The sequence below is a fragment of the Triturus cristatus genome, chromosome 8, assembly GCF_964204655.1.
Source record: "Triturus cristatus chromosome 8, aTriCri1.1, whole genome shotgun sequence".
Lineage (NCBI taxonomy): Eukaryota > Metazoa > Chordata > Amphibia > Caudata > Salamandridae > Triturus > Triturus cristatus.
In genome coordinates, this window is record NC_140591.1 from 443,799,172 (window position 1) to 443,827,120 (window position 27,949).

Below are 27,949 nucleotides of genomic sequence, written 5' to 3' on the forward strand. Positions count from 1 at the left end.
TTGAAGACCTCTGCTCTAGGGTTTAGTTGTGACCAGCCTTTCTGGCATACACCACAATACCATCATTTGGTCATGCTCCTGGACTCCTGTTTGGTACCCTCTCAAGTTTTGCAGTGGAGCTCCCGTTGTGACTGGTGCCATCTTCAAGGTTGCAGCCTTCGCTGTCCGCTCAAGGGCGGTCTTTTTCAAATGTGTTAAACAAGTGTTGGTGTGTCTCTTTGGGCCTGCTCCTGCTTCTCTTTATCTTCTTATGGTATATGAGCTTGTATCTCCCATTAGGGTTTGGTGTCTAGCCCAGGTACGCTATCCAGCCCGCTTTGCATCTCAATGGATAACCCTCTCTTAAGAATATTGTAGAAAAAAGTGACTTGTGGGCCTGTATCGGTCCATTGCTGCCTGGTGTTTTGTCCCCATCTTTCCCTCATTCTATTTAGGAGTCATTTATGCTTTTCACTGGCTTTATGGTCACTTCAATTACCCCTGCTACATCTGGACAGTCAGGGAATCATTTCTCTTAAGTCGGTCAAGATTCGGTGCCTTTGAGTATAAGACGTAGCCCCGTCATGCTGAGTATCTGTTACGTGATTGTTGGAATGAGAGCTCGGGTGAACTCCATGTTTGTCTGATCCCCAATTAGTCTGCTTAGTAGACTCTTAATGTCTCCTATTGCTAGTTTTGTTTTTTCTTGAAGCATGCAATCCACTTCCCAGCCCCAGCCAACAATGGTGGTAACTTGGCTCTCAACCCCTTTTTATCCATCTGGGCCCATAATATGTATATAATCCCCACCGCGACCTTATGTAGTAACGAGCACACTCTCACGCTATGTGACTTTACTAATCTACCCTCAGCATAGTGTTCCCATCTTGCAAGGCATTGCTGCATATAGTGGATGCCCCACTTAGGGTTTCCTCCTTCATGCCTGATGCAGTCCTCTGCTACGGCCATGTCCTCTGGCTCAAACAATCCTTTCCCCAGCCAAGGCCTGTCAGAGTGGTCCCTTTACTCTGTCCAATCAGCTAACAGATCACAAAATGGGTACACAAAGAGTTTGCCTTCCCTCGAGGTTTGCCTATCTTTGACAAGTACCCGTGAGGAGAAACATGTATCCTTGTTTATGCTCCCCTCATGTGCATGCACTGGTGCCATCTTGTTTTTTCTGTGTCGTGGGTGGATAAGTGCAAGGCTACCTCGTTCCTTTATCTCATGGTCAGCCCCTCTCCTATGCCTGAACGATGTGACTCTGAGCCCTGCTAACAGCCTTTCATCAACCTCTTGTTCATCCCACCGCTTCACTTCCCTCATGATGAGAGCATTCTACCCTGTAGTCTTACTCTAGCTTCCTGTTGCATGCCCTTTCTCTCTCTAGCCTCCATAATGCCTCTATTTCTTGCGCCATCTGGCCTGTTCCCTTAGCTCAGAGATGTGTGCTGTTTAATTTACCCTGACTTCATCCTCAAATTTGCTTTCTGTCCTCTCCTCAGCTCTCAGGGCAAACACTGTAGCCCCACCCTTGTCATCGGTTCCCAGAGAACTGGGGCTCCCTTTAACTCCTGGAGGTGTCTGGGCTCATTTGCTTTTAGATTTCTCTGGCTTAGACCTGTCTGACCTTCTTCCGGTTGAGGGCTCATCGGTTTCTACTACTATTGGGTTTGAAAATCCTAACGCAGGGGGAGTGGATGTGAGCATGTCCATCCCTGCATATGGCGGGGCAGGTGCCGATGCCTTACTTGCTATCAGCATAATTGGGTTATCCAATAGAACCTCTTCAAAGATAGCCCACAATTCTAACATTGCCTCCCTTTTGTCTCTTTTCTGTCCTGTATATCAGGGGCCGTATTAGGTATGTGGTGCATTTTCCTGGTTAGTGCTGAGCCCACCTTCCAAGAGGTGTGCCCATGGCTAACCAGGAAAATACACAGCATTATAGTGAATGTGCTACCCCTAGGGCAGCCATGAACTCCCACTGCTCCCAGGGTAGTGCATTCAGATTTAAAAAAACAGAGCAGCTGCTTTGAAGACACTCTGAGTTTCATAGTGTGGGCGGCAACCCGCCTGCACTTTGATAAGGGGATTAGAGATTCCCTTGCAGGTGGGTGCAGTGCGTGACTGACTGCACCTGTCTCAAAGAGGATGTCTGGGAGGTCAATGGGACCCTTTTCCCCCCCTCCAGAGGGCTGCCATGAGGGAGAACACTGACCGGACAGGTCAGTATGCCTCCCTACAGCTTCTTTGCCTCTGCACCCACATTTGTAATATGGCACGGATGCAGAGACAGAGGGATTCCCTCATTGGCATGGGGCCACATCCTCATGCAAATAAGGGAACACTCTCTAATGATAGCACTGGCACTTTATTGCACCAGTGCTATCGGTATTACAGAAGGGAACGCACAAGCATCTGCAGACCCTTCTGTAATACCAGAAGTGTCCTGGGGGAACGCAAAGTGCACGCAATTGCCCATTGCGCCTCTGAGGCACTCCAGTAATACGTCCCCTCGTTTCTATGTGTTTTAGTGTGCTCAATTGTGTTTGTGTCAAACGTTCCCTCCTGAGGCATAGAAAAATGTGTGTGCCTTCATGTGTGTCACTCTTGGCAAAACGTATTAAGGGGGATATTCACAAGGATCTATCGCTGAGTGAACGGCACATTATCGCAGCCAAAGTTGCAATAAACTTATAGCCCCAATCACAAGCTGGTGTTCACAGCCCACAGCAACGGTTTACCCGCGATAGCAGCCGCAAAAAACATCGCCACAGATAACCCCCGTAACTATCGCTAATGAGATGCAGAGAAGGCGTTCCCGTGCCAAAAGCCACACAACACCACTCCACAACATTCACAATGACCAGCCTGAAATGCGATAAGAATACAAAATATGCGATAAGGCGCATTAGCAGCAGGAAAATAACACCTGCTCTGACCTGGTGCAGTCGGACCACAGCCTGCACCACAAAAGGGAGCACAGCCCACAGCCACATCGAAAGGGCAATAGATGCACCCTGGCAACTAAACATGCAGCCCAGAGGGCCGAAAGGGCAAGAACACCTGCTGCCATCAACCCCAGGTCCCCCCCTCCCTGGCACCTCCCCCGACACATTTACTTCCAAAGCAACAAATGAAACTTTATTCACATGAACACTGAAATGAAATGAAGAGACTTGGCGGCTTCCCTCGGGACAATCCGTAGGTCACAGCCTGCACAACAAAAATCATAATGAGAAGATGTGTCCTGCGCACATCAAAGGACAGAGAGGGGGCGAAGGAGAGAGAGAGAGAGGAAGAGCAGGAGAGAGAGAGAGATAAGAAGAGAGGGGGAGAGAAAGAGAGAAGAGGGGGGGAGAGAGAGAGAGAGAAGAAGAGAGGGGGAGAGAGAGAGAAACAGAGAGGGGGAGAGAGAGAAGAAGAGAGGGGGAGAGAGAGAAGAAGAGAGGGGGAGAGAGAGAGAGAGAGAAGAAGACGGGGGAGAGAGAGAGAGAAGAAGAGAGGGGGAGAGAGAGAGAAGAAGAGAGGGAGAGAGCAGGAGCGTAACACAGGCTCCATCCCCCCGCAGTGCGAGGGGCCCCCTCAGCACAGGACTCAGGCCAGAGAGCATAATGGATGGAGAACGAATACCGTCTGCTAGAAAATGAAACCAATTTTAAAGTCATGTGCATTATATACAATGCTTAGATGGGTAAAGCCCATTGTAGCTTCGAGAACCCAACTCCTACTGTACCCACATCAGTTATCACGGGCCCAGCATGGACAGACAATCTTCCAAGCTAAATTAAATTGAAAAAAACGGGACACATTGAGGTGGGTGTCAGTCGCATTTGACTTTCATCAGACCTTTACCTTAGAGCAATCGGATGCCTAGCAGTAGTCAGGACATGTCTAAAATTTATTTTTTCGAGGGGGCATTCCCCACATGATCTTAAAACCAGGACTATTCCCTCCCCACTCTTGGAGCACAGGCTCCTGACAACTGTCCATTGGAACCATGTCTGCATCGTTACGAGTGGGTGGTCCCCATTTCAAGCACATACACCTATGAGTTTACCAGATGTTACCTTAATGGCTGGCAGCCATCTCGCAATTTATACATAATACAGCTTCTGAAAAAATACCTGCTGTATTCAGCTCTGTGAAGTCGCAATAAGGTAACTTGCAGCTGCTGTGCAAAATTTTAAAATAAGTAAACGACATAGCAAAGAACATCTCTTCTGAAGTGTCCTAGGTTTTACATGTGATAAAGAAAGAGGTGGGTCTACAAAAAGGGGCCTTTGTCCATATAATTGAGGGTGTGGCTGAAATATGCAGGCTAGATTTGTGTAATCCCCATTATGTGCCAAATGTCCTGTGTTTTTTGCTCCTATTGGCTTTCAGTTGTGGCATCCGGTTACATAACACAACGAATGACATGCAACTGAAGCTAACCAGAACTATTGCCTTTTTCAGCTGTTATTAGCTGTTTAAGATAAGCGAGTAACAATTATTTTTTTTGTAGATAATTATTATTGAAAAGGTATCAATTCTGAAACTTTGACACTGTGAATTAAACATTACTGAGGCTTGTGGAAAGGATGGTGATTTTCAGAGTGTCTCAATCGCTCCTCGTGTTTACTGTGACCTTAACCATGTACACGTTCGTTTTCTTCACATTTCGTCTACCTGCATGTCTTCTACCTCATGTATTTCCTCTTCAGCACCCTATTTTCACTCTGACCTGAATGCACTGCCTCACATCTTCTTTAATTCACCACCACCCCCAAACACACAATGCACCCGCTCACCTGTAAGCACTGCACTTTCTTTTTTTTCTCCTTGTCAATATTTTGACATTTATGTACCTCTTCACACACTTTTGTACTGAATCACAACCGAAACTTGAATATGTGACCACTGCTCTCTGCGTTCTGTGGAGAGGCCAAGAAGTGGATGACCATGTATTCTGAACTCCTTTTTGATCCTCTGACAGGCACTTTTGAGAGGTTCGCACTGCCTTCAGCCTCAACTCCAGAGCCAGCAATTGTGGCCCAATATAAACACTTGAAGGCGGCTCTGTTTAAAGTCGAAACTATGCAAGATTGATATAGTACATGAAAAAAAACATATCTTTGAAATAGCTAACACTCTTATGGAAGGCAACATTATGTAAAACATGTGAAATATAAACAGGAACTGGATCACTGACACGGATTGCTTTAACTTTTTTACATTCATTGTTTAGAAATCATTCAGCGTTTTGCCAGTAAAGTTGGGAACTTGATTACAGAGCCCAATGGAGACTGCAGAGTGCCAGCCGGCCCCTACAATACAAAGTATCCAACTTTCACTCTGAGTGCCGGGCTGGGTCCACGCAGATCTATAAAGGGGCAGGTGGTCGCTTGTGGCCATTGCTGACACCGTAACTGTGTGTGTGTGTTTCATGTCGGCATTCTGCCATAAAGCCTACTTGCATGCCTAGGTCTGCGCCGCCTGCTACAGAGACCTTCATCCTGGCTGTTTTAGTTACTACTGGGTCTGCGACCTGGCGGAAAACGGCCAACTTAAAGCCCTGGATGGCACCCACAGCTCGTGCAGGTAAGAGCGGTGTGGGGCCGGGTGGGGTGGGATTTTGACAGACGGTGACGAGGGAAAATTAAATAAGCAACTATTACGTCTATTGGCGCTTATTTTTATGACGTCATAAGTGTGATAAATTGAATAGATCCGCCGACATTACGGAATTTGGGACCTGCAAGTTATAGACAGATCTCCAAGGGCATAACACAGGCCCCGCAGCCCCCCGCGGTGCAGTGCAGGGAGCACCCACAGCACAGTACTCAGACCTGAGAGCTCCGGATTAAATCTGGAGTGGGGCCCCTCCATGTACCTTGCAGGGGGCCCCCTCAACTTTTGGGCCACCAGGGATGAGGCGTAGGCGGGAGCCTGCAGGTGGAGGAGGGCCTCGAACACTCCGCAGTAGCGGGGCTGATGGACACAGCGCTATCAGGGTGAGCTAGCGCGGTGGGGGAGTGGCCCGACCTGAAATCAGGGTCTTGGGTCGCTCCTTCACCGCGCAGCGGCCTGCATTATGAGGGGGGACGAGGGAGGGAGGAGCAGCTGGGAGGGGGGAGCAGGACGAATCGGGACACGGAGGGCAGGGCCGCAGGGGAGGCAGCGGCGGGAAACGCGGGCGGCGGGAGGGGCGGTCAGGGAAAAACAAGCAGATGGGGCACAGGCTAACACGGAGAAAGGGGGCACAGGGGGCAACAGTACAAAATAACCAGAATAACCAGAATAAACAGAATAAACAGGTTAAACAGGCGAAACAGAAAACAGAATAAAAACGAGACCAAGTGACCAAACGTAAAAACGCACGCAGCGCAGTCAGACAAGCAATCAGAAACTTACAAGCCCACCACTGGGCCACCAGGGATGAGGCGCAGGCGGGAGCCTGCGGGTGGAGGAGGGCCTCGAACACTCAGCAGTAGCGTGGCTGATGGACACGGCGCTATCAGGGTGAACTAGCGCGGTGGGGGAGTGGCCCAACCTGAAATCAGGGTCTTGGGTCGCTCCTTCACCGCGCAGCGGCCTGCATTATGAAGGGGGATGAGGGAGGGAGGAGCAGCTGGGAGGTGGGAGCGGGACAAATCGGGACACAGGGGCGGCGGGAGGGGGGTCAGGGAAACACAAGCAGACAGGGCACAGGCTAACACGGAGAAAGGGGGCACAGGGGGCAACAGTACAAAATAACCAGAATAAACAGGCTAATCAGGCGAAACAGAAAACAGAATAAAAACGAGACCAAGTGATGAAACATAAAAACGCACGCAGCGTAGTCAGACAAGCAATCAGAAACTTACAAGCCCACCACTGGGCCACCAGGGATGAGGCGCAGGCGGGAGCCTACGGGTGGAGGAGGGCCTCGAACACTCGGCAGTAGCGGGGCAGATGGACACGGCACTATCAGGGTGAGCTAGCGCGGTGGGGGAGTGGCCCGACCTGAAATCAGGGTCTTGGCTCACCTGGTAGCTAGCTATTTAAGGGGTTTATTTAAAGACCGGTGAGCAGCCGTGGTTGCTCTTGTGGGCTACTCCTGTTGTGGAACTTTGTTTGGTTGGGTCATTATGAAGCAAAATTGAATTCCATGAAGCCTTTAAAGCCATCCATTTTATGATTAAAATAAACTTGGGTGTGTACAGATTTTACATATGCTGAAAATTTCACAAATCATACAAAGCGAGGCATTCCGAAAGGGGCCATGATTGTGGTGGGGTAGCATTCTTACTTAAGAAAACTGTGAAATGGAATCAAAAAGTTTTTATTCACCCATTGATTTTATGCCTTTGTGGGAAATTGGTCTTCCAAGATGAGAGAGATTGCCCAGCCTTCTCACTTTTAGGAAATATGTATATTATTTCCGGTAAATCGTTTGATCACCTGGTGAGCTCATGTTTTACTTTAATTTATCATATTAGTATGGCAGAAGATTGGTCCTTGGTAATAATCATGGGCGATTTAAATGCAAAGGTTTCCAACTCTGCTTCTTCGACCATCGCTAATGTTGAAAAAGAAGAATCGTGGCCGATCCTGGAGATTTCTTTACCAGAAAAAAACAGAACAGATAGGAAGTGTTTGGGGCTTGCTCCAAATTTACCGTGCTTCCAACCAACGTTAGCGATCATAGCATGGTGTGGATGACATTTGTGTTTAACTTTCAGGAAATACCGCCCTGGGACCGACCTACAAATCGTGAGGTTGGCTTTAACAAGTTGAACGGGCTTACCTTCTGGACAGCTAGGAATATTGAGACCCTAAAATCAAAAATGTAAGAATTATGTGTTGGATTAAATGAGTCATTATGGTATGACCCTATAACTTGTTTTGAAGCTCACATGATCGGCTATGTAATCTACACTCAAAAGATAAAGGTCATAAGCAAATGAAAAAGTGCACTTCAAAACTGAAGGTGGTAATCCAAGAAATACATTTCCTGATAAGGAGACAACATCAGTTATTTTCTCCTTTAAGCCAACATGAAATCGAGTGACTTAAACATATTAGATCTAGATCAAAAACCGAATAGTGTAGGAGTGTTAGAAATGGGGGTCTCTAGTTGGCAAGGGTTTGCACCTTTGTCCAAGTAGGACCCTTCTTCCTAGTCAGGATAAGGGAGTTACACTCCTAAAATAATCCCTGCTCACCCCCTTGGTAGCTTGGAACAAACAGTCAGGCTAATCTTAGAGGCAGTGTGTAAAGTATTTGCACATAACCAACAGTAATACAGTGTAGGCACTACAAAAGGACACCACACCAGTTTACAAAAATATCCAATATTTTTATATACTTAAGACAAGACCAAAAACGATAAATATCCACAAAACAGTACCTAAAAATCTTCCGTTATCAAAATATGCTTGAAAAACAGTTCCTTGATGTCGATAGCTCCGCCTGGGGCTATCACGGGGTCGTGAGCAAACAAATCCAAACAGTTCTGGCTGACCACGACGTCGCGGGCCAGCTACGGTGTCGGGAAGACTCACAAACAGTACCTTTTAGAAATGCAGGGCGTCGGTGACCTCTCGTTGAGCTTCCGACAGCACAGCGTCCGCAGGCGTCGGTTCCGGAAGTCGGTGCAGGAGTCGTCTGGACCCTCGAAGTCACACGCGTTGCAGATTGAACTCCTCTCTGTTGAAGTCAGGAGCGCTGGCATTGGCAGGCGTTAGGTGCTGCGGTGCGAAGTGCAGCAGTGCGGCGTGCGATGCCCTCAGGTCGTGGTGTGAGCAGCGGCTCGTGGCGGCGTCAAATGGCGGCAGCGGTGAGACCAGGGTCGCGGTGCGAAATAAATGTGGTGCTCGTCGCGGGGCTGCAGGTCGTGGGGCAAGCAGCGTCGTCGTCGTGGCTGATGCGCTCTTGTCGGCTGACGAACTGGAGTCGATGGCGCCGGCATCTGTAGGCCAAGGCTGCAGTGTGGGATGAGTGCGGTGCGTCGTGTAACTTTACGAGTGGTGGCCTCGAACCACAGTGCAAGCAGCGGCATCGATTTCGGCATGGAGCAGCATTGTCGGGCATACCAAGGCGAAGTCGTGAAGCAAGGCGGTGCGGAGTGCAGGGCTCACGGGTCACAGTGCGAGCAGCGGCTCAGTGGCGGCATCAGCAGGTGTTGTCGGTGAGACCAGGCTTGCGTTGCGGCGTTGTGGTGGTACCCTCTGGGGTGCCTTGAGGACACAGAGTCGGCAGCGGCGTCGTAGACGTCGTCGGGTTGCTTTTCTTCTGTTGCAGCACAAAACACACAGTTCCCAGCGCTGAGGGAAGAAGAGCTTGAAGTCTTTGTTGTTCCTGAGACTTCTTGAACAGGGGGCAAGCTCTACCTCAAGCCCTTGGAGAAACTCACAAAAGTAGATTGCAGAAAGTTCAGTCCAGTCCTTTCACAGCCCAAGACAGAAGCAGCCACTGCAGGCCAACACAGCAAAGCACACAGCAAAGTGGTAGTTCCTCCTCACAGCTACTCCAGCTCTTCTTTTTGGCAGTCTTCTTGGTCCAAAAGAGTTCTAAAGTTCAGGGATCTAGACCCCAATATTTATATCCCAAAATCCTTTGATCTCTTAGGGAGAGAGTGTCTGTGCCCAGCCAAAACCAGTTCTGCATCTATGGTGTGGCTTCCTGGCAGGAGGTGAATACGGCATTGTCAGAGGCAGACCAGGCCCATTCAGGTGCAAGGAAATCTCCTTCCCCTACTCTAAATGCAGGCCAGGTCTATTCAGCCCTTTCCTGACTAATCTAGACTATCCGGAGCCTCTCCTGCTCCCCAGCCCCTGTCATCCAAAACTCAGACAGTCAATCCACAAACCCAGCAGAGGCACAGTGGATGGTGAGGCAAGAAAATACCTACTTTGTAAAAGTGGGATTTTCAAACACAGAATGTAAAAACCAGCTTCCCGAAAAGATGCATCTTTAGATTCTGAGTTCAGGCATACTAAACTTCATTTTCCTACCTAGTTCCCAGGGCCAGTTATGTTTATAAGATGTTATAAACAAACTCCCCAATCTTTCCTATGGGGAACAGGTGGCCTTGCAATTGTGAAAAAACGAAATTGGCAGTAATTCACTATCAGGACATGCCACACACACCAGGGCATGTCCTACCTTTCACAAACACTGCACCCTGCCCACAGGGTTATCTTGGGCCTACCTTAGGGGTGACTGACATGTAAGAAAAGGGATGGTTAGGGCCTGGCAAGTGGCTGCACTTGCCAAGTCGACACGGCAGTACCAGACTGCACACAGGCTCTGCAATGGCAGGCCGGAGTTACATTTATGGGCTGTTTGGGTGGGTGGCACAATCCAGTGCTGTAGCCCACTAACAGCATTTGACTTTCAGGCCCTGGCACACGCAGTGCACTTTACTAGGGACTGACACATAAATCAAACAGGCCAATCATTGAAACACCAATCCACAACACATTTTACCACAGGAGTACTTGCACTTTACCACTGATCAGCAGTGAGGAAAGTGCGCAGAAACACTAAGCCAGCACAAACAGTCAAAACCGGGAGGCCAGAAAGCATTATTTTCTGCACAATTACTTGGAGGGCCCATTTTCCTGCCTAAACTGTAAACATGTAAGCACCCAAAATTTATTTTGTAATGCTACAAGTTACATTAAAACTGAACCTCCTCTATGACACCGCCTACGCAGTTAAATAACCCACCTACAGATAGCGGCCACACCCCTTAATCACCACCAGTAAATTCCCCCACGTTAAACTGTCTCTACCTAAATGCCAGGTTCATTCCAAAACACTTTATAGAGATATGGGACACACTTAGCCACCAGCTGCCAGACATATGTTTCATTACAGAATCCTGGCACCATAAGTCAACCCTCCCTTGTGTTCCTATCGCACTTCCTGACAACTACAAACTGGTCAGGCTGGACAGGGAAGTAAGACTGGGTGGTGGAGTAGCAATTATTTTCCAAGACACTCTTACATTACAGCTAATTTATACAGTACTCTTGGAGTGGGCAGAAATAGCAATTTTCAAATTTGAATTGCCCCAGGGGGAGAGATGGAAAGGAGCTATAATATATCGCACCCCAGGCCCCAAGAAAGAGTTCAGTCTTAAATTACTGAACTAATAGCTCCAACTGTGCTCTCATCGCCTAATTTCCTCCAAATCAGAGATTTTAAATATTACGCTGAACTAGCATCCGACCCTGACATCGCTAACCTGTCTAACCTTAAAATGCTCTATCTACATTTGATAAAAACGAGCCCCATGCAAATTGCTGGTCATACACTGGACCTCCTATTTTCAAACTCCCAGGGCCATATTCTCAAGGAGAGATCGCCGAGTTAACAGCACTTTAGCGCAGCCAAACTCGCAATATATGTATCACCCCATTCACAAGCTGGTGCTAACAGCCCATAGCACCAGTTCTGCGATAGCAGCCGCAAACAACATCGCCACAGATGACTCCGGCAACTATCGCTAATGAGTAGGCGTTCCCGTGCAAAAAGCCGCAACAACACCACTCCACAACATTCTCAACGACCAGCCACATCTACAAAAAGACCACGAAACATGCGATAAGGCGCGTTAGCAGCAGAAAATTAACACCTGCTCTGACCTGGTGCAAAGTCGGATGGCAGCCTGCAACAGAAAAGGGAGTCCAGCCCAGAGCCACACCTGAAGAACAACAGATGCCATGGAGCCACTGAACATGCGTGCCGGACACCCAAGAGGGCCACAACCCCCACCGCCACCACCCCCAGGACCGCCCCCTCCCCGGTACCCTCCCGGCCAAAGACATGCCACATCAACTACACAGAATCCTGTACCAAATAATCCGCCTGATGTTGCACAATCACATCTGGTGACATGCATGTGTCGGCACAAAAATGAGCATCACACATTCACCTTCGCAGCAACAAATGAAAATGTATTAAAATAAACACAGAACAGAAATGAAGACACATGGCGGCTCCCCTCGGGACATTCTGTAGGTCACAGCCTGCAAGACAAAAATCATGATGAGAAGGTTTGTCCTGTGCACATCAAGGGACAGAGAGAGAGCGAAGGAGAGAGAGAGAAAGAGAGGGAGAGAGAGATAGACGGACAGAGAGGGGGAGAGAGATGGACAGAGATGGGAGAGAGAGATAGACGGACAGAGAGGGGGAGAGAGAGATAGACGGACAGAGAGGGGGAGAGAGAGATACACGGACAGAGAGGGGGAGAGAGAGTGCCGACACTGCGCACCCAGGCCACACTGTTCACCTGCTGCCACCGGTGTGTCTCCAACCACGTGCCGGTATGTAGTGCAGTTCACCAGGTCCCACATCTGAGACAGACCCGTCATCTGTAACAGAGTCCAGATACATGAATGGCACAGTACATACAAGTGCACACAACATCATCGCCTGTCCAACCCTGCGCACCCAGGCAGCTGCACCCCAACCTCTCCCGCCGCCCAGCGGTCCATGCCCGCCCCTGCACACCCAGGCCTCACTGCTCACCTTCCGCCCTTGACGTGTAGCAATGAGGGCCCACCACGTGCCACTGCAAGCCGCAAGCCACAAGCCCGGGGCCTGCGGACATGGCACCCTCCACATCATGCAGCCCCGCTACGCAGGCCACCAGGTCTCACTTTTGGTGCTGGGTCTTGATTTCGCCATGGCAGAGGACATACCGGTGCACAGGGCATCATTGCAGGCTGCACACTCGCTCAGCCCTTGAGGTGCCACTAACTCCGTGACCAGCGAGGCCACGCCACGTGGCGGTAGGCCCCTGCTGTCCACTGGCTCAGTCCTACACTGCGGTCCAGCAGGGCACACAAAACCTGAGCAGTCCGGACCGCCGGGACGGGGCATCATCGTAGGCTGCACCGTCCTGTGGCGGTGTGCCTGTGCCGGCCGCAGTGTATCCGGTGCCACCAAGTCTGTGCCCCGCAAGTCATGGACCCTCTATGATTGGGTCACATGGTGCGGACACCATCATGTCACCTCCAGGCCTGCGGAATGTGATGTTGCAGGCCCCTGGGCCCCCATGCCTACATGCACACCACATGGATACACCCCGAGAGAGGTTGGAAATGGCGAAGAGCACGTGCGCCCGGCCCTTTTTATTGGCAGGGTCACATGTGCTGTTTCGTGTATGCTGGAGGGATGTGGTGTGGGTGTACACCAGCCGTGAGGGAGTGGCTATGGCCTGCTGACAACTAGACCTGTGACCAGCAGATCCCTACAGGGAAGACCTGGGACATGTAGCGTTGTTGTCCCCCCCCTGTGAGCGTAAGCGGAGTGGGTTGGCCTGGCATATGCTAGTCCAGTGTAAGGGGCTCTGGGCGTTGTTCCGTACGGAGCTGGACAAGGAAGTAACAAATGCGTGTGTCGCTGTGGTTGCGTCGGCGCCACCCGGACAACATTTGGCAATGTGTCACCCTTTGACCCAAGTCCAACGACATGAGCCACATAAATGTAAGAGGATTTCACTGACCCTACATTCATCCATACTACCACACTTGAAAGACCATAGACACAACACACCTGTGCGATTCAGAATGTTTAATGCACATTCAGTGGAGTGTTGCATCTGGAGCAGTACAGGGCCATACAAAGCCCACTTTCAAATGTTGGCCCGTGGAGGGCCAGCCAGAGTTCTTCAGGGAATGACAAGTCCAAAGAAAGAGGAAGAGTTCAGTCAGCAGTCTGATAGCTGTGTCATTGGCGATTATACAGAAAATGGCAGTCCATTGCGAGGTCCAAGGTGAGTTTCACAGAGTGTATTGGGGGACAGTGGAAGGTGATGATGCAGAGGGCAGAATCAAGCTGAAACCGGCCATGTGGCGGAGATGAATGCTGCAGTTTTCTCCATACCAGTACGGGGGTTTCATCCGCATCTTCGTCCTCTGCTGTGTCATGTGCCTCACATGTGGGTGGTGCTGGCCTTTCTCCAGCACTGCGTGGCAGTGACACCTCAGGGTCCAGGGGTGGAATGTCTGCCGCACTGTGTGGCACTGACACTTCAGGGGGCGGGGATGAGGATGTAGTGGTAGCAGCAGCATGCATCGGCGCCAGGTCTTCTAGCAGCAATGCCATGAGAGAGAGAGAGAAGAAGAGAGGGGGAGAGAGAGATAAGAAGAGAGGGGGAGAGAGAGCGAGAGAGAGATAGAGAGAAGAAGAGAGGGGGGGAGAGAGAGAGAGAGAGAGAGAGAGTGCCGCCCCTGTGCACCCAGGCCACACTGCTCACCTGCTGCCACCAGTGTGTCTCCAACCACTTGCCGGTATGTATAGCAATAAGCAAGGTCACACATCTGAGACAGAGCTGTCATCTGAAACAGAGTCCAGATACATGGTTGGCACAGTACACACACTTGCACAAGACAACATCGCCTGCCCGCCCATGCACACCCAGGCAGAGGCACCCCAGCCCCTCCCGCCGCCCATCGGAGCATGCCTCCCCATGCACACCCAGGCCTCACTGCTCACCTTCTGCCACTGGTGTGTAGGCAGGAGGTCTCACCATGTGCCGCTGCAAGCTACAAGCCTGGGGCCCGCAGACATGGCACCTTCCATACCATGCAGTCTCGCTACGCATGCCACCAGGTCTCACGTTTGATGCTGGGTCTCTTGATTACTCCATGGCATAGGACATACCAGTGTACCCGGCATCATCGCAGGCTGCACATCCGCTCAGCCCAATAGGTGCCACTAACTCTGGGATCCCAGAAGCGATGCCACATGGTGGTAGGCCCACGCTGCCCGCTGGCTCTTGCCTACACTGCTCTCCAGCAGGGCACACAAAACCTGAGCTGTCCGGACCGCCGGGACGGGGCATCATCGCAGGCTGCACAGCCGCTCAGCAGCTTAAGGTGCCACTGACTCAGTGCACCCAAAGTCACCGTCCCGTGGCGGGGTGCCTGTGCCGGCCGCAATGCTCCGGGTGCCACTAACCCTGTGCGCAACAACTCATGGGCCCTTTATGATTGAGAACCGTGGAGCGTCCGTCATCTAGTCACCACTGGCAGAGGGGAATGTGAAGTCGTCCGCCCCTTATGTTGGCAGAGTCAGAAGGCCTGTGACGCCTGTGCCAGATGGGTGTGGTGTGCATGCAAACCTGTCCTCAGGGAGTGGCTGTGACATGCGGACAGCTAGACCAGTGACCTGCACACCACCAGCGAGTACGCCTGCGACGGGTAGCAATGAGGGCCCACCCTCAGAGCGTAAGCGGAGTGGTCTGGCCTGCCATACACCAGACCAGCGCAGGGCCTGCAAAAATGACTCGTGGGCTCTGGGCATGGTTCAGTCTATGTCCGGAAATGGAAGTGACTGATGCGTGTGTCTCTGTTGTAGTGTTCACTGGACCCGGTACACAATATGCAATGTAGCACCCTCTGACTGGCATCCCACAGGATGAGCATCATTGATGCAAGGGAAATCACTGTCCCTACATTCATCCACAAATTCGTACATGAATAATGAAAGACATGACACAGCAGTGCATCACTGGATGTTTATTGCACATCCAGTGCAGTTCTGCAGCTGAAGCGATACAGGGTAATGCTGAGCACACTACACAATATGGGCCCATGGAGGGCCAGCCAGAGTCCATCCGGGGATGACAATTACTGCGGAAGAGGAAGGGTACAGTCTGCAGTCTGGTCACCGTATCATTGGTCATCAAACAGGATATGGCAGTTCATGTTGCTGTCCAAGGTGAGTGCATCGGAGTGTATCGGGGGTCAGTGGAAGGTCATGAGGCCATGTGCTGCACCAAGCAGAAACAGGCCAGGTGGCGGAAATGAATGCTAGTGCCTCCTGATCACAAACCCCTCCACGTCCTTGTGTGCTCTGCCCCACCTGTGGGTGTTGCAGTACCGGCTGAGGCACTGTGTGCCACTGACACATCAGGTGCCAGTGTGGATACGTCTGCCACACTGTGAGGCAATGGCACACCAGGGGGCAGAGATGTGGATGGTGTGGGGGCAGTGGCATTCATCTACACCACACCTTGTGACAGCAATGCCATGATGATGATCTGCAGAGCATGGTAGATCCCAGCTACATTTTGCTGATGTACAGCGGTGGCTGCCATCCTTTCCGCCTCCATCCGCACCATGTCCTCCATGAGCCTCCGCATGTGTGCCAGCTCACGGCTGGTATCATTGGTGCCCCTCTGAGCGGACAGGTGTTCTCCTCTCCACCGCAGGACTCCAGCAATGTCAGTCAGGGCTCGTTGGTGACCTTGGAGCAGGCCTAGACACCCATGAATGGTGTCCAGTTTGGTGGCCATGAGGTCGAATCCCACCCGCAACTCCTCAGCCGTCTCCCTCTGGGCCTCCAGCACACAGCGTTGGAAGGCCATGTGTTGTTCCTGGGGGTCTTGGGAGACTGCTGGGGCCATGGGTGCTTTCTGCTGGGTGGTTTGGGTGGTGGGTGTGGTCTCCTCGATGCAGCTGGTCAACCCTGATCCTGGAGGTGAGTCGTAGATGATGTCAATGATGTCCAGGAGGGCTTGTGCGTCGATGCTGGGGTTGTCCTCCTCGTCATCAGTGAAGAGTGGCTGGGACTGCTCCGCAGTGGGTGTTGATTGTGGCCCTGCAATGTGAAGGGGAGATGGTGTATTGCAATGTGTCCACATGTAAGTAGTTGCATGGTACATGTTGACATTCAGACAGCATGGCATTGTACATTGTGACAGTCCATAGATATGGGCGATGACCCAGAGACACCAAAGGTGTGCACTGTGCTCTGCTTGATTGTGCATGTGTGCCATCGTGGCCATCTCCACCCATCCCCCCAGTACCTGGTGGTCACTCACCCTGTTGCGGTTGTGTTGTGTCCTGTCGAGCAGTGTCCGGTCCCCTGGCTCCGGCCACATTATCCACACTGATGACTGTCGATACCAGCTCCTCCATGTCATCCAGCACAAGCTGTGGCACTGGGCCCCCACCTCCAGTCTGCATTGCTGCTGTCTTCTGGTTGGCTGAGAGTTTCTCCTGGTCTTTCTCTTGATGTCATTCCATCACCTCTTGACCTCGTCCATTGCTCTCTTGTGCTCTCCGAAGGCATTTTCCTTGTCCACGATGTCCCGGCATATTCCAGTTTTGGTGCCCAATGACATGTTGGAGGTGATGAACAGTTGTTGATGGTATTCCATTACCTCTGTGACTATGATCCTGTTCGTCTGTAGACTGAACTTCGTCTTCCTCTTCTTCTTGTCCTTGCCCTTCCCTGTCCCCGAGGTCCCAGGCTGGTCGTCTGGGGTGATTGTGGTGTTGCGCTCGTCCTCTGTGCCTTCTCCGGCTGCCTCCATGGTGCTTGGGTGTGGGTCAGTTTGTGTTTGGGTGTTTTTTTTACTTTTATGGTGATTTTTCCCACCTGCCAGGTGTGTGTTGCAGGCCTGGCGCTGCTTATCGCTAATTTCCTCATCACGCTTTGGCCCATCGCAGGTTTTTTGTGTTGTGCTTTGTGTTTTTATCTCCATCAAGGTGGTTGTATCGCAGATATTCTCAACGGTTTAGGCAGACTATCGCATGGTACCGCCTTGTTGTGAATTCCACGTTGACACGGGGTTATTATTTTCCCATGATGGGCTGCGATGTTGATTGTTGCGTTAGGCTACTCTTACGTTAGTTATCACACGTTCCTGTGAATATACCCCCAAGTCTTTTTGTTTGTTTGGGGAACCTAGTCTCCATGTGGTTTAGTGGGGAATCCATGCAAATTTGAGTAATTTGGATAATACACTTCAATTGACGTTGTCCTAATTTGCATTGTCAAATTGTAGGGGCAAATTATACGTGGTGAAACCTTACAAATTACGTACTATGAGCTCATCTCTTACACTTTTTACATCAAAACAGTTTGAACAAGCATTTCGATAAAACAAGATAAGACTGCATATGTAGCATTGTAACACAGGGCAAATATGCAATATGTTAGAATAAAACCTACATAAACTCAAATTGTCATAATACAGTTATCAAAGACAATCAATGCAATATGATCATATACAATAATACATTTCAATAATGGTTGACAGAAAAAATTACTTTGTCAAATAAAATTTAGTGGATTCATCACAATTTATTCTCTAGCTAGAGAAGACTAGCATGGAACACATTCCTAAGTGATCCGGATAGTCTGCTACTGTCCACTCCAAGACAAAGGTGGCAATCATAGATGCCATTTAGTAATAACTGTGGAATCACTGGTACCTGTTGGCCATACATGAGTTATGCACAGTTTCTAGGTCCAAGTTTTCCCTACACAAATTTCGCCCTGTAGTGCCAAGGGTCAAGCTAGATGCACCTCCCACACTTCTTCCAGATGCTACAGATGTTAAGAAAGCACTTTAGCACTGGGAAACCGTTGAACTAAAAAACTGTGAGACTGAGGTGTTAACTCTGTCCAATCAGGATCAGCTATGTCACAAAAATTAGCGTCCTGGTAGTTATCAAGGGCTATACACTATATTCACCTTAGTTAGCTGTCAGCTGCCAAACAAAGGTGACTTCTGCAGGAGAGCCTCCGAGGTCGCCTTACGACTGATACAATTGGGACATATAAATAGTTAATATGCCAGACCCTGTCAGTGGCAGGGTGCTCCAGTTATCATTTTATGCTTCGGCCTACTTTGTCATACACCAAATGCTTTAGAATATGTTTTAGGTTTGGATGTAGTCTCTTACCCTCTCTAATGGCTGCTTCAGGACGGACCTTTGGCCCCGAGGATTCAGTAGAACTTCCAATCAATTGCGGTGTCTGCCCACATTTCTTGTTGGGCAGCATGAATCCATCCAAGCGGGGTCATCTGCCTTCCTCTGCAGTCGGGTATGAGGTCCCAATCCTCCAGGTTGGCTTGCCAAGATGTTGTTTGAAGTAGAATTTCCTAAAAACAGAAGACGAGAGGCATTAGGAAACACAGGAACAGTTTGTTTGATTAAATAGTTTGGCCAGGAGAACAGTTACAGGCACTAGGTATGAGGACTGTCCCAATTTACATTGAGTTTGTGGTTTTTCTATATACAATATCACAACAAACAATGAAGGTTTCCAGCATACCATATATGGTGAAGAAAGTTGTTTGCTGTCTTTAGGCTCATAAATGAATGGTCAATGGGAACCAAAGGTGAGTCTTGACCTCTGTGGACACAGTGTGGCTAGTGGTGAATGTGTCCAGATGTCTGGCATGGGGAGCACATGATCACTACGTGTGCTAGGCCCTGAGTGGCTTTGTGTTCCTAACTCATGTGCATCTGACTTCATGGTGTTTTAAGAGCATGAGTACCCCCTTCGGCCACGTGCGCTTTTTTGGGCATTCTCCCCTGCCCATTGTAATGTCGCTGCGCCTTTCTGTTGGATTGATCAAGAGTTTCCTGTCTGAGTGTTTGCCTGCCAGTTATGCACCCTCCCACCTGTGACCCATCAATCAGTAATCTCGAGCCTAGGTCCCAGGGCCTGCCTGACTACATACTTGTGTATTGATGTAGATGTGGACTTCATAATGGGTGATTCTATTAATAAAGAAGGTAGTTAATTTTTATCTACCAATGCATCGATATCCATATTAACAGAACAGCTGTTCTTGGTTTTTGTGCAAAGAGTTTTTAAGTTTGAGAACTCTGACAAACTTATACATGTTTTCAACTCGAATGTATCATAGTGTCGAGTAGGTGCAAATGATAAACCTTTACTCAGAACACTAATGTCTTCATTAGTTAAATTCCTGTCTGATAGATTGACATCAATATTGTGTTTTACCTCCAACATATCTTCACTTGTGACCTCTTTTCAAACGCTGGATGGTCTACTTCTTGTGCGGCTTCTTGATCATCTTTTGCATCTTGGCCTTTTTTTGACTGTTGTGTCGTGTGCTCTCTGTTCTTTGCTGTTTCCACCAGATGCAACTGTTTCAGTTCTTCTATCAAAGAACTTGATCTCATCGATTCATTGGTATTATCATTATTGACTGACTCCAAAGATCCTAAGCTGGATGCATTGGAACATGTAACACAACTGATGAAGTTCTCTCAACTGCTTTCTGGTTTTTGAAGGGAACACCATAGTTCCTAGCATGAGTATACTCTGCCAAATTTGTATTCTCTTACGCCTCTTTAGATTTTAGATTACTTTCTTTATTTTATCTCTTCTTGGTATTTTTCCAATACGTGTTCAAAAATCTCATAATTTTTCTGTGTACCCACATGCAATTTTAAATTAACAATTTCTACTCTGGTTGCCCTTATTTCTTGCTTTAAAATTTCTATTTTGCTCTCCGCCTGCTTAATCAACATGAGCATTAAGTCTCTTGACATCGGATTTAACTTTTCTTCCCATCGTTCTGCTTGGGTTGAATCCAAGTCTTTATCTGCTGGGAAGATATTCATTCTCAATCCTCTTGGAATTCTCTTAATCTCTAAATATTGCCTAAGTGTAACAGCGACCCACCATTTTTGTGACTCTTTTATCATCAATCTTTCGAATTTAAGAAATAAGCTTCTAGGCGCTTTTGGTGTGTCCCTCTTCTCATCTCTTTTACTGCTGGTAGTGTGTTTGTGAATAGGCTGTTTGCCAGTTCCACTCATTTTTCAACATAGTTTGTCATATTTAGCAATATGCAATCAAATTCTAATCACTACGATATTATATACACTTTACTGGAACTGCATATGCATGAAACCTTATTTGTAGTTGCTCAAAGTTCATGCCGCCTAGCCTGAGTCAAATAAATAATAGAAAAATGAGCAAAGACTCTGGTGGCCGGTGCACACTCCTACCCACTGGACTGGTGCCCAACCAAGTTGATACATAAAATACACTAAGGGGCCAATAACGATATCGGTCTGTAAGCTTCTGACTGCTTGTCGGAGGCTTACCGACCGACATGGTAGGTTTACAGTCCGACCGCCCAATTATAATGTAGTCGGTTGGAGTGTAAACCGGTCGGTCTTTCAGACAGGCTTCCGAAGGGCACGAAGAGCCCATCGGCCAGTCAGAAACCTTTCATAATCCCCTATGGACGGTGTTTCCGACAGGCTTTTCATGTCGGGCTTTCTGACATGAGAAGCCTGTTGGAAAGCGCCTTTGGGGGCCCCTGCCAGGGCCCCATCCCTCAGTGGCCTCCAGTTGGGGGCTGATTGATCCCTGCACCGCATGGCTGGCTCCATGAGGGGCCTGCCATGCAGTGCTGGGATTAATAGTAGCTCCTATTTCTCCTTGGGTGCTTGTGCTGCCGCCGGTTTTTGACTACAGTACAAGCTCCTATAGAGAAATGGGAGCTTGCTACCACAACATGAGTGGTCAGATTGTAATTGCGGTGTCGGGACCGCCGACCGGAGGTGAGTCATCCCGAGAGCGAACCGGTGTGGGGCGGATGAGAGTCCCCCCAACATCGCAATGATGCCCTAAGAGTTTCGTGAGGAACTGGTAGTCACAATGCCAAGCAAAAAATCACAAATATACAAATACTGATCACATTTCTATATGGATTTATTCCAAATTAAAATTTCTTGAATCAATTACAAAAAAGCATTTCTTAAGAGTCAGTATATGTTTCTGTTTTATCTACGGAGGATCGCCGTTCGGTTAGTGTTGGAGGACAGGCAAGTATCCATTTTATACGTATCTCTTCCCTAGCCAGTAAGATTAGCATAAACAGCAATTGTTTTTGGTTATTATTCAGAGCTGGAGGAGAACCATTCTTTTTCACCATAGCAAAAATAGCAGTAGTCATGCTTACCTCAATATTTTGTCCTAAGGCTTTATTAATAGTCTCACCCACTTTTTCCCATAATATACCAAGTTGGGGGCATTGATGAAACATGTGGATGTCGTCCGCCTTTACTTCACCACATTTTGGGCAAGTTCTCACCACTTGCTTGTTCATCTTGGATAGTTTTTCTGGCGTCCAGTATGTCCTTTGTAAAGTAAAAAGATGGTTCTTTCTGAGCGGTGCAGATACTATTATACGCCATAGTAAAGAACAGGATACTTGCCATAGATGGTGCAGGTCTTGTGTTGGTAAGTTCTTCTTCCATAAGTCCATAGTAGAGCAAATTCTTCTCCCACTTGGATCATGAGCCAATACCATTTAGATGTTTCTATTCTTGCTAGATCACTTTGTAGCTCCATTTCTGTCTCCAAGTTTTCTTCTTGAGACTCCTCTAGGCCTTTTGCCCAGCTTGCGAGTTGATAGTATTTGAACCTGGACAATTTCCCATCCATACTTGCTGACAGGGAGTCCCAGCTTATCAAAGTTCCTGCCTGAATAAGTTGTCCCCACTTTGTAATGCCTGCCCTCTTTAAGGGGACTGACAGAGTGTCTTTCAAACATTCAGGAGTTCCTGGTGATTCCCACATGGGTGCTAGGTTACCGTAATAGTGAATATTCAGTATTTTCCTTATTTGATACCACATTTTGCAAGCTGAGCCTAGAACCTTTAGTTAGATTTTTTTGAAAAACTTTGGATGACCGAATTTATATATACAATGGTCCTCCTCTGTAGCCACTTTAAAATAAGGGGTATAAAGGGGATGTGCTTTCAGAAAAATCCTTAAATTGGAAGTTTCTATAATAAAATAGACGGTCAGGGCTAGCGATACCACCTTGATCTTTCCTTCTACGTATTTTTTCCACGCAATCCTTACTCCCTTTGAGGCCCATATAAACCCGTTGATTTCACCTTGTATCTTCTTAATCCACTGAGTTTGGAACTCTAGTGGGATAGCATTAAAAATAAAGGAGAATTTGGGCAGAATGGTCATCTTTATGATATTGGATCTCCCCATGAATGACAGTGGTAAGCCATTCCATGATCTTAGCAGTTTTCTTGTTTCTTTCACTCTTAGATCAAAATTGGAATGTGGAAGAATCAGACTCACAACATCAAAGAGCCAAAAGAAGTAGTTGATCTCATAGAGCAAATTAAATCACAACAGTAGCAGTGACAAACTTAGGGGTCATTTCTAGTGCGTAATCAGAGCCTCATGACGACGGTGCTCGAATAGGACAAACCAGCTTTGTCCAATGACAACAGGGAGGGTTCTCCAGGGGAGGGTGGGAGTTAGAGTTTTGTTATTTATCTGCACTTTTTTTTGTTTAGGTGGGGAGCATTTGGGGAAAAACCACGTAAAAATACTGTATGATATTCTGAACATTAGGTTAGACAAGATCCCAACAAAACAAGAGGCGCTCTCACGAGAGGACAAGAAAAAAAAACTATGGCCAAAATCCTGGGTAACAACATAATAAACATAATATCCTGGAATGTGAACGGTCTCAGAGTAAGGAAGAGATGCCAAAAATGTTTTGAATATTTCAAAATAGTGAAGTGTAAAGTTATAATTTTACAAGAGACTCACCTTTTAAAAGAAGAATGGAGCAAAATTATGAAATATCAAAAGTGGGTTAACAGCTACGTTTGTACTAATCAAACCTACTATATCAAGGGGGTAGCAATAATCTTTCAAAAATCGTCAAAAGTAACAATCTTAGAAGAGAGAACTGACTTGAAGGGAAGATGGGCAGTTGTCAAAGTAAAATTAGGGGGATACTCATATATTATATCCGGGTATTATGGGCCAAATACAGACGATCCGGTCCTGCATCAAGCTCTATACTCCCAACTAATAGAAATATCTGTTCCAATCATTCTGGGAGGAGACTTTCATTTATCATTAGATCCTAAAAGTGATAGATATCCACCGGGAAAACCATTAAATATTCCTAAAATGAGAGAATGGCTGAACAGAGGCTGGTGGACGCATGGAAAACTACGGGAAATCAAAGTAATAAAAGTACCTATAAAAATAAAAAGTATGATCACTCATCAAGGATCGATTTTTTCCTGCTAGAAAAATAATAAATAACAGCGTAAATAACAAGTACCTGCACACTTATCTGACCATTCTCCAGTTTGCATAGATATAAACCAAGGGTCTCCCCAGGTAGCTTTATGATGGACCCTAGATCGTACTCTTCTTTTAAATAAACAGGTAACAGATACATTGAATCTCATAACTGAGGAATACTTTTAGAATAACATCAACAATGAAACCCCGACCCAAGTAGCCTGGGATGCTTATAAGGCAGTAATTAGGGGAGCTCTCATTGGCCTGGCGGCTACAAGAAATAAAGAGACTAGACATAAAATACATCAGTTAGAAACAGAGATTCTAGATCAACACAGGATCCTGGAGGCAGCAATGTCCAGTCAAGAACAAGAAAAGGCAGAGGAAGAAATCCACAATAAGGAAAATGACTTGTCTAATTTATTGGAGGAAAGGGTCAGGAAAAGTGGAAAGCCAATAAACTAGCAAACTACGAGTATGGGGAAGGCAGCGGGAAACTCCTTGCATTGAAAATTAAAACTGATTCAAACAGAAATAATATTGTTGCAACAACGGGAGATAACATGGGAGGACAGGTAGTAGATGGCCTGGGGATCGAGAAAGCCTTTACAGATTTTTTTCAGTCTCTATATGATGAAGACCTAGTGGTATCAAATTACTTAGTCGATTCCTATCTAAGAGAGTCTGCAGTTCCAAGGTTAGACGCAGAAGAAAGAGAACTGTTGAACGCAGAAATAACCATAGAGGAAGTGACTGACGCTCTAAAGAGATTGAAGAGAAGGAAGGCAGCAGGTCCAGATGCACTACCTAACGAGCTGTACATGGTTTTAAAATTAACACTGGCCTCCATATTAATGTATTTATTAAACACTGTCTTTAATAAAGGGCTAGCTCTTCCAAAATCTTGGAAAGATGCCACCATCAGCTTAATTTTAAAACCAGGAAAAGACCCCTTGAAAAGTGAGTCATATAGACCTATTTCTCGCTTAAACAATGACTACAAAATCTACACCAAGATTTAGCAACAAGGTTAGGGCGCATCACCAGTCATTTAATCCACGATGATCAACAAGGTTTCATTAAGGAGAAACAAATGCATGACTTCACCTATCAACTGATTGAAGCTATCAATATTGCCACCCAAGAAAATATCCCTCTTGCAGTTCTCACTTTCAATGGCAAAAAGTCATTTGATCGAGTTAATTGGATGTTCCTACACAAAGTAATATGTAAATATGTCCGAGGTGACAACTTTCTAAAGGCAGTAACAAATATATACGCAGCCCCAGTGGCAAAAGTTCTCAAAAACGGTAGTCTCTCTAAAGAGTTCCGAATTAAAAGAGGCACGAAGCAAGGTTGCCCACTCTCCCCTTTCTTATTCAACTTATACATAGAGCCGCTAGCTAACTTTATAAGAAGGTCACATGTGTTATCCCATTTAGTTTTAAAGGCTGGGTTAACAAAGGGGCCTTATATGCAGATGATTTGATGGTTTTCATAAGTAACTTGAAAGCTTCTCTTCCGATCATTACTAATCTGCTAAATGAGTTTGGTGAGGTTTCCGGGTATCAGGTTAACCACCAGAAAACAGAGATAATGGAATGGAACTCCCAACCATCAACAGTTTTAGTAAAAAGCAGAATTAAGTACTTGGGGATTGAGATACTAAAAAGCCATCTCCCTTTTCTTGTCCGGATTTAGATTTATGCATATATTAGCGAGCACCACAGAACTGAAGGGAAGGTTTTGACCAGCCAATGCTGTAAGCTTTATTATGATGATCACACTTTTTAATTCTGCCAAGATAGAGGCCCAGTTGGTTATTTATATATTTTGAGAGGCCACCTGCAGGATGTCCGTCCTTAACCGACCTTAATGCTGGTGATTGAAACTCAGTAAAATATAACCAGGGATTTGGTCTCACTTGCTATGTTACTTGTAGGCAGACTATAGCAAAGGTTTGTACATGTTGTAGGTAATCAGTAGAGGAGATTAGGTTGTTATTGTCCCTGATGTTTCATGAACAAATGTTTAGCATATTGGGATGGTGGCTTGACCTTGGAATACAGCTGATGGGGGATGGAACCCGGTAGCCAGGCCCAGTTGACCACTGTTGCTCTTGATAAATGAAAATCACTTCTGCCTGCCCAATGTCTTGAAACATAATAAAATGATTCTGTGGATTTGAGTGAGATACTCCATCAAATTGTCAAATAGCACCACGCAGAACTGAATTACAAGAAGGGAGAGCTCGTGCTCCACAATGATCTCTTTTATACTCTCTATAAGTTTTACAAAATTGTAATATTTGGGGCTGATAGGGTCAATGATCTTATGCCCCATTGTTCAAGCTTTTGTTTTTCTGCGTAAATTTGCTGAATAATGTTCTTGTCAAAAAACATGCATTTAGTTAATTAAATTAATTTCCCCTTTTAGCCCTGTCATGAACGCTATAAAATCTATGTTGGTGGAGGTTATATTCGACAAATTTAGAACGGCTGAAAATAATTGTAATAGATTTCTTCTTTTCAATATCTTCTTTGCCACATGAAACATATTCAGGGTATAATATTATACTGTCTGTGCAGCTACAATCAAAGTCGGCTGGTCTAACCCTCTGATTAAGGACTTGAGAGCCTCCATAATCACCAGAGCAATAGGCATGAGGTCCAACCTGATCAGACCAGTGCTGTCTGGTATCAGAAAACACAGACTGAAAAGTAAGGCTTCCCAATGGCCTTACACCTTGTTGACACTGTCATCATCAGTAGTGCTTGCAGGCCTATAGCGCATATCAGAGTTCTGAGTAGTCGAGGCAGCTCGGCTGTGGGATAGGCATGGTGGCGTAATCATGCCGGAAGATACCATCACCGATGCACGTGTCTAATTGTTTATCTGAATTAGGAATGGTGTTTGAAGATGTCAGCCCTTCTTGGTCATGATTGAGTGTTTGGGCCTGTTTGATTGATGAAATTATAACTTGTGTTATTCCAGGATCAGTACCTTTCCATCAAGATATTTTGGAGGGGGCATAGTAGCGTGGTGGCCAATCTGTGTGTCATGTACTTCTCTTTTAGAACTGTAGTTAAAGATCTTATGATTAAAGGGAGCTCAGACAGTTTTTTCCAAAAGATGGGTGCTGAAACATATGGGGGCAGATTTACAAGAAAGTGACTCAGTGCATTCCGCAAGCCATTTGGCTGCGCCGCACTGAGTCACTTTCAAAGCACAGGGATGCAACATATTTACTACAATATGTTGCATCGCTGTGCTTCCCCCTGCGCTGGCGCACAAATTGCTGCCATGCGTCAGCACGGGCACCCTTGCACCATGGTGCAAGGATGCCTGTGTCATGGGGAGATTGTTGTTGTTCAGGAAGGGTTCCCTTCCTGCACAAAAACAATCTGAAATGCCGTTTTTCAACTTCTATGTGTGCTGCATTAGCACACATAGAAGTTGAAAAACGTAATTGTTTCAATGATGGTCTATGTGCAGGAAAGGAACCCTTCCGAGACAAAAACTATTATTAGAGGTGACTTCCTCTTTCTATGTGTGCTGCAGAATGCAGCATGCAAAGAAAGAGGAAAAGAAAACGAGGAGAAATGAATACATTTCTCCTCGTTGCGCCTCCCTACGCCTCCCCTGGGGAGGCGTAGCATTCAGACGCATTTCCAGATTTACAATTTCTCGTAAATCTAGAAATCTGTCAGGTTCCATGGGTGTTGCGTGGGAACACCCACAGCAACACCCATGGAACACCCCTTTCATGCAAAGTGCTGCGTGCAAAGGGGCCATATTTACATGAATAGGAAAAGTCATGCAGGGTGACTTTTCCTGTCCTTGTAAATATGAAGCAGTAAAATCCGCCACCGGTGCGACTCAAAAAGTGACGCACCGGTGGCGCAAGGGGCTTGTAAATCCACCCCATGGTCTCTGTCTGGCGTAGATTGTTGCACTTGAGTGATAAATTAATTTAAATGATCTTATTGGTGTTCAATTTCTTTGTTTGGTCTGCCAGTTTTTGCAAGATCGCAATTCAAATATCAAGTTTATCTTCAGGCATCTCAGCCCTGTCTCTGTTGAAGAGATGGCTTTTTCCCATAATCTCCACCAAGTAATCTCTTAC